General features: G+C 38.3%; 1 non-coding gene across 1 annotated transcript; it reads right to left on the reverse strand.

Annotated features, from left to right (window-relative positions):
* Window positions 1–1,275: 1,275 nt before the first annotated feature.
* On the reverse strand, window positions 1,276–1,383 carry LOC148561798 (small nucleolar RNA R71). The gene has a single exon (XR_015886759.1). It is a non-coding gene; the product is annotated as a small nucleolar RNA R71 (small nucleolar RNA).
* Between the last annotated feature and the right edge of the window lie 8,808 nt (window positions 1,384–10,191).

Consider the following 10,191-nt stretch of genomic DNA (forward strand, 5'->3'; position numbering starts at 1 on the left):
ATTTTCAAAATTTATTTTCAAAATCTTTTTCTTACTTCTATTTCATATTTTCGAAATTAATGCTAACCATTAATGTGATTGATTCAAAAATTTTTAAGTTTGTTAATTGCCTAGTAAGAAAGGTTCAATCTTTAAACTCTAGAATCATATCTTTTTAGTTTCTTGTTAGTCAAGTAATCAACTTTGATTTCAAAAATCAAATCTTTTTAAATTTCTTTTTCAAATCTTTTTCAAAATAAGTTTCAATCACATCTTTTTCAAAATTAATTTCAAAATCTTTTCTAACTACTTATCTTTTCAAAATTTGATTTTCAAATATTTTTCAATTAACCACTTAACTTTTTGATTGATTCTTATCTTTTTCAAAACTACCTAACTAACTCTCTCTTTCTAATTTTCGAAAATTCCTTCCCTCTTTTTCAAAATTCAATTTTAATTAACTAATTGTTTTAAATTTCAATTTAAATTAGTTTCATTTTTCTTTCTACTTTTTTAATCTTAACATTAATTTTAAATTAAAAACAAAAATATCTTTTATTTTTATTTTTATTTTTATTTTTGAAATTCATTCTCTCATCTCCTTCTAATTATTTATTTATCTACTAAGACTTCTCTTCTTCTTAAAAATTTGAACCCTCTCCCTCTTTCTGTGTTCGAATTTCTTTTCTTCTTCTACTCACATAAAGGAATCTCTATACTGTGACATAGAGGATTCCTCTTCTTTTATATTTTCTTCTTTTTCATATGAACAGGAACAAGGATAAGAACATTCTTGTTGAAGCTGATCCTGAACCTGAAAGGACTCTGAAGAGGAAGCAAAGGGAAGCCAAAGCACAACTCTCTGGAGAAAATCTGACATAAATTTTCGAAAAAGAAGGAGACATGGCCGAACCCAACAACAATGCAAGGAAGATGCTTGGTGACTTTACTGCACCAAATTCTAATTTACATGGAAGAAGCATCTCAATCCCTGCCATTGGAGCAAACAATTTTGAGCTGAAACCTCAATTAGTTTCTCTGATGCAACAGAACTGCAAGTTTTATGGACTTCCATTAGAAGATCCTTTTCAGTTCTTAACAGAATTCTTGCAAATCTGTGATACTGTTAAGACCAATGGGGTTGATCTCGAGGTCTACAGGCTTATGCTTTTCCCATTTGCTGTAAGAGACAAAGCTAGGATATGGTTGGACTCTCAACCTAAAGACAGCCTAAACTCTTGGGATAAGCTTGTCACGGCTTTCTTAGCCAAGTTCTTTCCTCCTCAAAAGCTTAGTAAGCTTAGAGTGGATGTTCAAACCTTCAGACAGAAAGAAGGTGAGTCCCTCTATGAAGCTTGGGAGAGATACAAGGAACTGACCAAAAAGTGTCCTTCTGACATGCTTTCAGAATGGACCATCCTGGATATATTCTATGATGGTCTGTCTGAATTATCTAAAATGTCATTGGACCATTCTGCAGGTGGATCCATTCACCTAATGAAAACGCCTGCAGAAGCTCAAGAACTCATTTACATGGTTACAAATAACCAGTTCATGTACACTTCTGAAAGGAATCCTGTGAGTAATGGGACGCCTATGAGGAAGGGAGTTCTTGAAATTGATACTCTGAATGCCATATTGGCTCAGAACAAAATATTAACTCAGCAAGTCAACATGATCTCTCAGAGTCTGAATGGATTGAAGGAATCATCCAACACTACTATAGAGGCATCTTCTGAAGAAGAAGCTTATGATCCTGAGAACCCTGCAATAGCAGAGGTGAATTACATGGGTGAACCCTATGAAAACACCTATAATCCCTCATGGAGAAATCATCTAAATTTCTCATGGAAGGATCAACAAAAGCCTCAACAAGGCTTTAATAATGGTGGAAAAAATAGATTTAGCAATAGCAAGCCTTTTCCATCATCCACTCAGCAACAGACAGAGAATTCTTAGCAAAATCCATCTAGCTTACCAAATATAGTCTCTGATCTATCTAAGGCCACTTTAAGTTTCATGAATGAAACAAGGTCCTCCATTAGAAATTTGGAGGCACAAGTGGGCCAGCTGAGTAAAAGGGTCACTGAAACCCCTCCTAGTACTCTCCCAAGCAATACAGAAGAAAATCCAAAAAGAGAGTGCAAGGCCATAGCCTTACATGGTGTGGCCAAACCCAAAGAGGAGGAGGAGGACGTGAATCCTAGTGAGGAAGACCTCATGGGACGCTCAGTGACCAATAAGGAGTTTCCCTCCGAGGAACCAAAGGAATCTAAGGCTCATCTAGAGACCATAGAGATTCCATTGAACCTCCTTCTCCCCTTCATGAGCTCTGATGAGTATTCATCGTCTGAAGAGGATGAAGACATTACTGAAGAGCAAGTTGCTAAGTACCTTGGTGCAATCATGAAGCTGAATGCCAAATTATTTGGTAATGAGACTTGGGAAGATGAACCTCCCTTGCTCACCAATGAACTAAATGCATTGGATAGACAGAAATTACCTCAAAAGAAACAGGATCCTGGTAAATTCCTAATTCCCTGTAACATAGGCACCATGACCTTTGAGAAGGCTCTGTGTGACCTAGGGTCAGGAATAAACTTAATGCCACTCTCTGTAATGGAGAAACTTGGGATCTTTGAGGTGCAAGCTGCCAGAATCTCTTTAGAGATGGCAGACAACTCAAGAAAATAGGCTTATGGATAAGTAGAGGACGTGCTAGTAAAGGTTGAAGGCCTTTACATCCCTGCTGATTTCATAATCCTTGACACTGGAAAGGATGAGGATGAATCCATCATCCTTGGAAGACCCTTCCTAGCCATAGCAAGAGCTGTGATTGATGTGGACAGAGGAAAATTGATCCTTCAACTGAATGAGGACAACCTTGGGTTTAAAACTCAAGGATCTTCTTCTGTAGCCATGGAGAGGAAGCATGAAAAGCTTCTCTCATTGTAGAGTCAACTAAAGCCCCACAGTCAAACTTTAAGTTTGGTGTTGGGAGGCCACAACCAAACTCTAAGTTTGGTGTTGAACCCCCACATTCAAACTCTAAGTTTGGTGTTGGGAGGTTCCAACAATGCTCTGAACATCTGTGAGGCTCCATAAGAGCTCACTGTCAAGCTATTGACATTAAAGAAGCGCTTGTGGGGAGGCAACCCAATGTTATTTAATCATATCTATTTTATTTTCTTTTTTATTAGGTTGATGATCATGTGGAGTCACAAAAACTACTGAAAAATTAAAAACAGAATGAAAAATAGCATTAAAAATAGCACACCCTGGAGGAGAGCAATCTGGCGTTTAAACACCAGAAACAAGCATCTGTCTGGCGTTTAACGCCAGAAACAAGCACCAAGCTGGCGTTTAACGCCAAAAACAAGCATCTGCGTGGCGTTAAACACCAGGATTGCACAGCATGGGCATTTTACACGCCTAATTGGAGCAGGGATGTTAAGTCCTTGACCCCACTTGATATGTGGACCCCACAGGATCTCCTCAAGATCTGTGGACCCACAGGATCCCCTCAGGATCTGTAGACCCCACAAGATCCCCACATCTTCTTCTCTCCTCTTCACACCTTTTCATAACTCTCTTCCCCAAATACCCTTCACCAATCACCTCAATTACTCTTTCCCATCATGTCTTCACCACTCACATCCATCCTCTCTTCCCCATAAACCCCACCTACCTTCCAAATTCAAACTATTTTCCGTCCCAAACCCAACCCTAATGGCCGAACCCTAAATCCCATCCCACCCCTATATAAACCCCTCATTCCTTCTTCATTTTCACACAACTCAACCCTTTCTTCTTCCCTTGGCCGAATACACACCTCTCCCCCTCTCATCCATTATTTTTCTTCTTCTCCCTCTTTCTTTCTTCTTTTACTCGGGGACGAGCAAACATTTTAAGTTTGGTGTGGTAAAAGCATAGCTTTTTGTTTTTCCATAACCATTTATGGCACCTAAGGCCAGAGAAACCTCTAGAAAGAGGAAAAGGAAGGCAATTGCTTCCACCTCTGAGTCATGAAAGATGGAGAGATTCATCTCAAAGGTCCATCAAGACCACTTCTATGAAGTTGTGGCCAAGAAGAAAGTGATCCCTGAGGTTCCTTTCAAGCTCAAAAAGAATGAGTATCCGGAGATCCGACATGAGATCTGAAGAAGAGGTTGGGAAGTTCTCACTAACCCCATTCAACAAGTCGGGATCTTAATGGTTCAAGAGTTCTATGCAAACGCATGGATCACTAGGAACCATGATCAAAGTGTGAACCCGAATCCAAAGCATTGGCTCACCATGGTTCGGGGGAAATACTTAGACTTCAGTCCGGAAAATGTAAGGCTAGCATTCAACTTGCCAATGATGGAAGAGAACGCACGCCCCTACACAAGAAGGGTCAACTTGATCAAAGGTTGGACCAAGTCCTCATAGACATATGTAAGGAAGGATCTCAATGGAAAATTGACTCAAGAGGCAAGCCGGTTCAATTAAGAAGGCATGATCTCAAACCAGTGGCTAGGGGATGGCTAGAGTTCATTCAATGCTCAATCATTCCTACCAGTAACTGGTCTGAAGTTACTATAGACCGGGCCATCATGATCCATAGTATCATGATTGGAGAGGAGGTGGAAGTTCATGAGATTATACCTCAAGAACTTTACAAGGTGGCTGACAAGTCCTCCACTTGGGCAAGGTTAGCCTTTCTTCACCTCATATGCCACCTCTGCAATTCGGCTGGAATTGACATAGAGGGAGACATCCTCATTGAAGATGATAAGCCCATCACTAAGAAAAGGATGGAGCAAATAAGAGATCATGGACCTCAACAAGAGCATGAGGAAATTCCTCACCATGAAATCCCTGAGATGCCTCAAGGGATGCACTTTCCTCCACAAAATTATTGGGAGCAAATCAACACCTCCCTAGGAGAATTAAGTTCCAACATGGGACAACTAAGGGTGGAACACCAAGAGCACTCCATCATCCTTCATGAGATTACAGAAGATCAAAGAGCTATGAGGGTGGAGCAACAAAGGCAAGGAAGAGACATAGAGGAGCTTAAAAGCACCATTAGTTCTTCAAGAAGAGGAAGACTCCACCGTCACTAAGGTGGACCCATTCCTTAATCTCCTTGTTCTTATTTTCCTGTTTTTCGTTTACTATGCTTTATGTTTATGTTTGTGTCTTATTACATGATCATTAGTATTTACGTGTCTATGCCTTAAAGTTATGAATGTCTAATCCATCACCTCTCTTAAATGAAAACTGTTTTAATTACAAAAGAACAAGAAGTACAGGGTTTCGAATTCATCCTTGAAACTAGTTTAATTATTTTGATATGGTGACAATACTTTTTATTTTCTGAATGAATGCTTGAACAGTGCATATGTCTTTTGAAATTGTTGTTTATGAATGTTAAATATGTTGGCTCTTAAAAGAATAATGAAAAAGGAGACATGTTATTTGATAATCTGAAAAATCGTAAAAGTGATTCTTGAAGTAAGAAAAAGCAACGAATACAAAATCTTGCAGAAAAAAAAGAGAAAAAAAAGAAAATAGCGAAAAAAAATAGAAAAAGAAAAAGCAAGCAGAAAAAGCCAAAAGCTCTTTAAACCAAACGGCAAGAGCAAAAAGCCAATAGCCCTTAAAACCAAAAAGGCAAGGGTAATAAAAAGGATCCAAGGCTTTGAGCATCAGTGGATAGGAGGGCCTAAAGGAATAAAATCCTGGCCTAAGCGGCTAAACCAAGCTATCCCTAACCATGTGCTTGTGGTGTGAAGGTGTCAAGTGAAAACTTGAGACTGAGCGGTTAAAGTCAAGGTCCAAAGCAAAAAAAAAAAGAGTGTGCTTAAGAATCCTGGACACCTCTAATTGGGGACATTAGCAAAGCTGAGTCACAATCTGAAAAGGTTCACCCAGTTATGTGTCTGTGGCATTTATGTATCTGGTGGTAATACTGGAAAACAAAGTGCTTAGGGCCATGGCCAAGACTCATAAAGTAGCTGTGTTCAAGAATCAACATACTGAACTAGGAGAATCAATAACACTATCTGAATTCTAAGTTCCTATAGATGCCAATCATTCTGAACTTCAAGGGATAAAGTGAGATGCCAAAACTATTCAAGAGGCAAAAAGCTACTAGTCCCGCTCATCTGATTGGAGCTAAGTTTCATTGATATTTTAGAATCTATAGTATATTCTCTTCTTTTTATCGTATTTGATTTTCAGTTGCTTGGGGAGAAGCAACAATTTAAGTTTGGTGTTGTGATGAGCGGATAATTTATACGCTTTTTGGCATTATTTTTACATAGTTTTTAGTATGAATTAGTTAGTTTTTAGTATATTTTTATTAGTTTTTAATAAAAAATCACATTTCTAGACTTTACTATGTTGTGTGTTTTTCTGTGATTTCAGGTATTTTCTGTCTGAAATTGAGGGACTTGAGCAAAAATCAGAATCAGAGGCTGAAGAAGTACTGCAGATGCTGCTGGATTCTGACCTCCCTGCACTCAAAGTGTATTCTATGGAGCTACAGAACTCCAAATGGCGCACTTTTAATTGCGTTGGAAATTAGACATCTAGGGCTTTCTAGCAATATATAATAGTCCATACTTTGCCCGAGTTTAGACGACGCAAACTGGCGTTCAACGCCAGTTTCATGTTGCATTATGGAGTTAAACGCCAAAAACATGTTGCAAAGTGGTGTGAAACGCCAGAAACAGGTTATAAATTGGCGTTCAACTCCAAGAGAAGCCTCTACATGTGTAAAGCTCAATGCTCAGCCCAAGCACACACCAAGTGGGCCCCAGAAGTGGATTTCTGCATCATTTACTTATTTCTGTAAACCCTAGTAACTAGTCTGATATAAATAGAACCTTTTACTATTGTATTAGAAATCTTCGATCAGTTTTATGCTATCTTAGACCTTTATGGGGGCTGGCTGATGACAAGTCATCTTAGCCTAGTTTCACTAGCCTTTTTCTTTTGTTTTCAATTGATTTTATGCACTTTCTTGAGCCATAAGTAAGCCAATTGTGTAGAATTTCATGTTTCCTTTGATTCAATCAACCATGGATAAATTAATGCATTTTCATGAGATTTTGTGCTATAATTGTCATATATTATGAAAGAGACACAATCTCATGATTTGGAGCATAGCTTTGATGTTTTTGATTGATTGATGATAGGTGAAAAGAGCTTTAAAGAAGGTTGAAGAAAGAAGGAATGGCAAGGAGCAAGAGAGAACAAAAAGCTTGAGCCAAAGCTTGCCTCAAACTTTAGCTCAAACTTGAGGAAGAGCTTAACTTCACCATGGAGGCATCAAAAGCTTGCGCCAACGTTTGCCTCAAACTTTGAGTCAAACGTTGGCGCCACAACAAGCACACCCAGGGAGCAAAAAGCTTGCGCCAATATTTGCCTCAAGCTTTGAGTCAAACGTTGGCACCACAACAAGCACACCCAGGGAGCAAAAGCTTGCGCCAAAGTTTGCCTCAAACTTTGAGTCAAACGTTGGCGCCATTTGAGTATGAAGAGGAGTCCCTGATTGAAGGTTAAATGGAGCCACGTTTGCGCCAACGTTTGCCTCAAACGTTGGGCCAAACGTCGGCCAAGAAGCATGCAAGGGAGAATCCACGTTTGGCTCAAAGTTTGACCTCAAACTTTGGCTCAAACGTGGATGACAGCACGGGAGGCAATCTGCTACAAAAAGCTTGAGTCAAAGTTTGCCTCAAACTTTGACTCAAGCTTTAATGGTTCATGGCCCGGTTCACAAGTGGGTTTCTCTCCAACTCTAAGAGCAATCAACAGAGGCTTTTGTCAACCCAATTCCATCAAGAGCAAAGGCCCAATTCAAGGCTTGAAGATCATTTGAAGAGAGTGTATAAATAGCTTAGAATTTAAGTTTTTTAAAAAAAGAAGGATTTCCTTTTAGTTTTGCTGGGTAGTTTTAGGAGAGCTTTTGGTTAGGAGTTATTTGGAGATTCTGAGTCTTGGGGAAGGAGAATTGAATTCTCTTCCTCTTAGTTTTCTTGTTTTAAATTTCATTTACACTTGTCTTGAATCCGGGGTGCTGGAGAATTGAAGGAATTCTGTTTCAATCCCACCCTGAGATCTCTCTGTTTTATTTACTGCTCTTTTTGAGAAATCAATATTTGAATTCCTTTCTTCTACTACTTAATCTTTACTTTTCTTACAATTGAATTCTAAATTTGGATCTAGGAAGGCATTGAGTTCTAGACTTGGTTATCTAGTCTCTTGGGTCCTGAGATCTGGAGTTTTCATTTTAATTTCTCTGTTGAATGCGTCTCCAAGTTCATTTACATTTCCAGTTGAGATCCGTTTCATTTTAATTCCTTTTCTACTTTTCTGTTTATTGCAATTTACTTTTCCTTGTTTAATTTCTGCAAATCCAATTCCCAATTCCCGTTATAATTCAAGCCATTTACATTTCTTGCACTTTAAGATTCTGCAATTTACATTTCTTGCGTTCTAAGTTTCTGCCATTTAAATTTCTTGTTCTCTAAGATTCAGCACTTCTATTTTCTGTTCTCTTTAGTTTCATGCAAATTACCCATTCCCTTAAATTTTCATGCAATTTAGTTTCTGCAAATTACAAACCACTCAACCAATACTTGATTCGCTTGACTAAATCAACCACTAAACTAAAATTGCTCAATCCTTCAATCCCTGTGGGATCGACCTCACTCACATGAGTTATTATTACTTGATGCGACCCGGTACACTTGCCGGTGAGTTTTGTGTTGGATCGTTTTTCACACATCACTGGCCACTCGGCCATGCATGGACCTTCACTTATGTATTTTCAACGGTAGAGTTTCTACACACCATAGATTAAGGTGTGGAGCTCTGCTATTCCTCATGAATTAATGCAAAGTACTATTGTTTTTCTATTCAACTCAAGCCTAATTCTTCTCTAAGATATTCATTCACACACAAGAACATGATGAATGTGATGATTATGTGATGCTCATCACTATTCTCACCTATGAACGCGTGCCTGACAAACACTTCCGTTCTATATGAAAACAAGCTTGAATGCATATCTTTTAGCCTCCTGATTCACGATCAAAGTCTTCGTGGTATAGGCTAGAATTATTGGTGGCCATTCTTGAGATCCGGCAAGTCTAAACCTTGTCTGTGGTATTTCGAGTAGGATTTGGGAAGGATGGCTGTGATGAGCTTCAAACTCGCGAGTGCTGGGCGTAGTGACAGACGCAAAAGGATTACTGAATCCTATTCCAGCAGGATCGAGAACAGACAAATGATTAGCCGTGCGGTGACAGCGCATTTTGGACCATTTTCACTGAGAAGACGGGAAGTAGCCATTGACAACGGTGATTCCCAACAAACAGCTTGCCATGGAAAGGAGTAGGAATATTTGGATGAAGACAGCAGGAAAACAGAGGTTCAGAAGGAACAAAAGCATCTCCATACACTTATCTAAAATTCTCAACAATGAATTACATAAGTATCTCTATCTTTATTTTACGTTTTAATTATATTTTAATTATAAAATCTCCATAACCAACTGAATCTGCCTGACTAAGATTTACAAGGTGACCATAGCTTGCTTCAAGCTGACAATCTCTGTGGGATCGACCCTTACTCACGTAAGGTTTATTATTTGGACGACCCAGTGCACTTGCTGGTTAGTTGTGCGAAGTTGTGACAAAGAATTAAGATTATGAACGTGCGTATAAAGTTTTTGACGCCGTTACCAAGGAATGAACGATCACAATTTCTGCGCACCAAGTTTTTGGCGCCGTTGCTGGACATTGTTCGAGTTTGGACAACTGACGGTTCATCTTGTTGCTCAGATTAGGTAATTTTATTTTAATTTTAAGCTTTTTATTTCTTATTTTCAAAAAATACAAAAAAAAATTTCTTCTTTTTCGTTATTCCCACAATAATTTTCGAAAAATACCAAAAAAAAAAATTTTAATAAAATCATAAAAACAAAAAATATTTTATGTTTCTTGTTTGAGTCTAGTGTCAAATTTTAAGTTTGGTGTCAAATGCATGTTTTAACTTTTCCCTAAAAATTTTCGAAAACTCATGCATGGTGTTCTTCATGATCTTCAAGTTGTTCTTGGTAAGTCTTCTTGTTTGATCTTTAAAATTTCTTGTTTTGTGTCTTTTCTTATTTTCCATATGCATCTTTGAATTATTAGTGTCTAAAGTTTAAAAATTTCT

Source organism: Arachis ipaensis, chromosome B6, assembly GCF_059453495.1.
Source record: "Arachis ipaensis isolate K30076 ecotype BB chromosome B6, ASM5945349v1, whole genome shotgun sequence".
NCBI classification, from domain to species: Eukaryota; Viridiplantae; Streptophyta; class Magnoliopsida; order Fabales; family Fabaceae; genus Arachis; species Arachis ipaensis.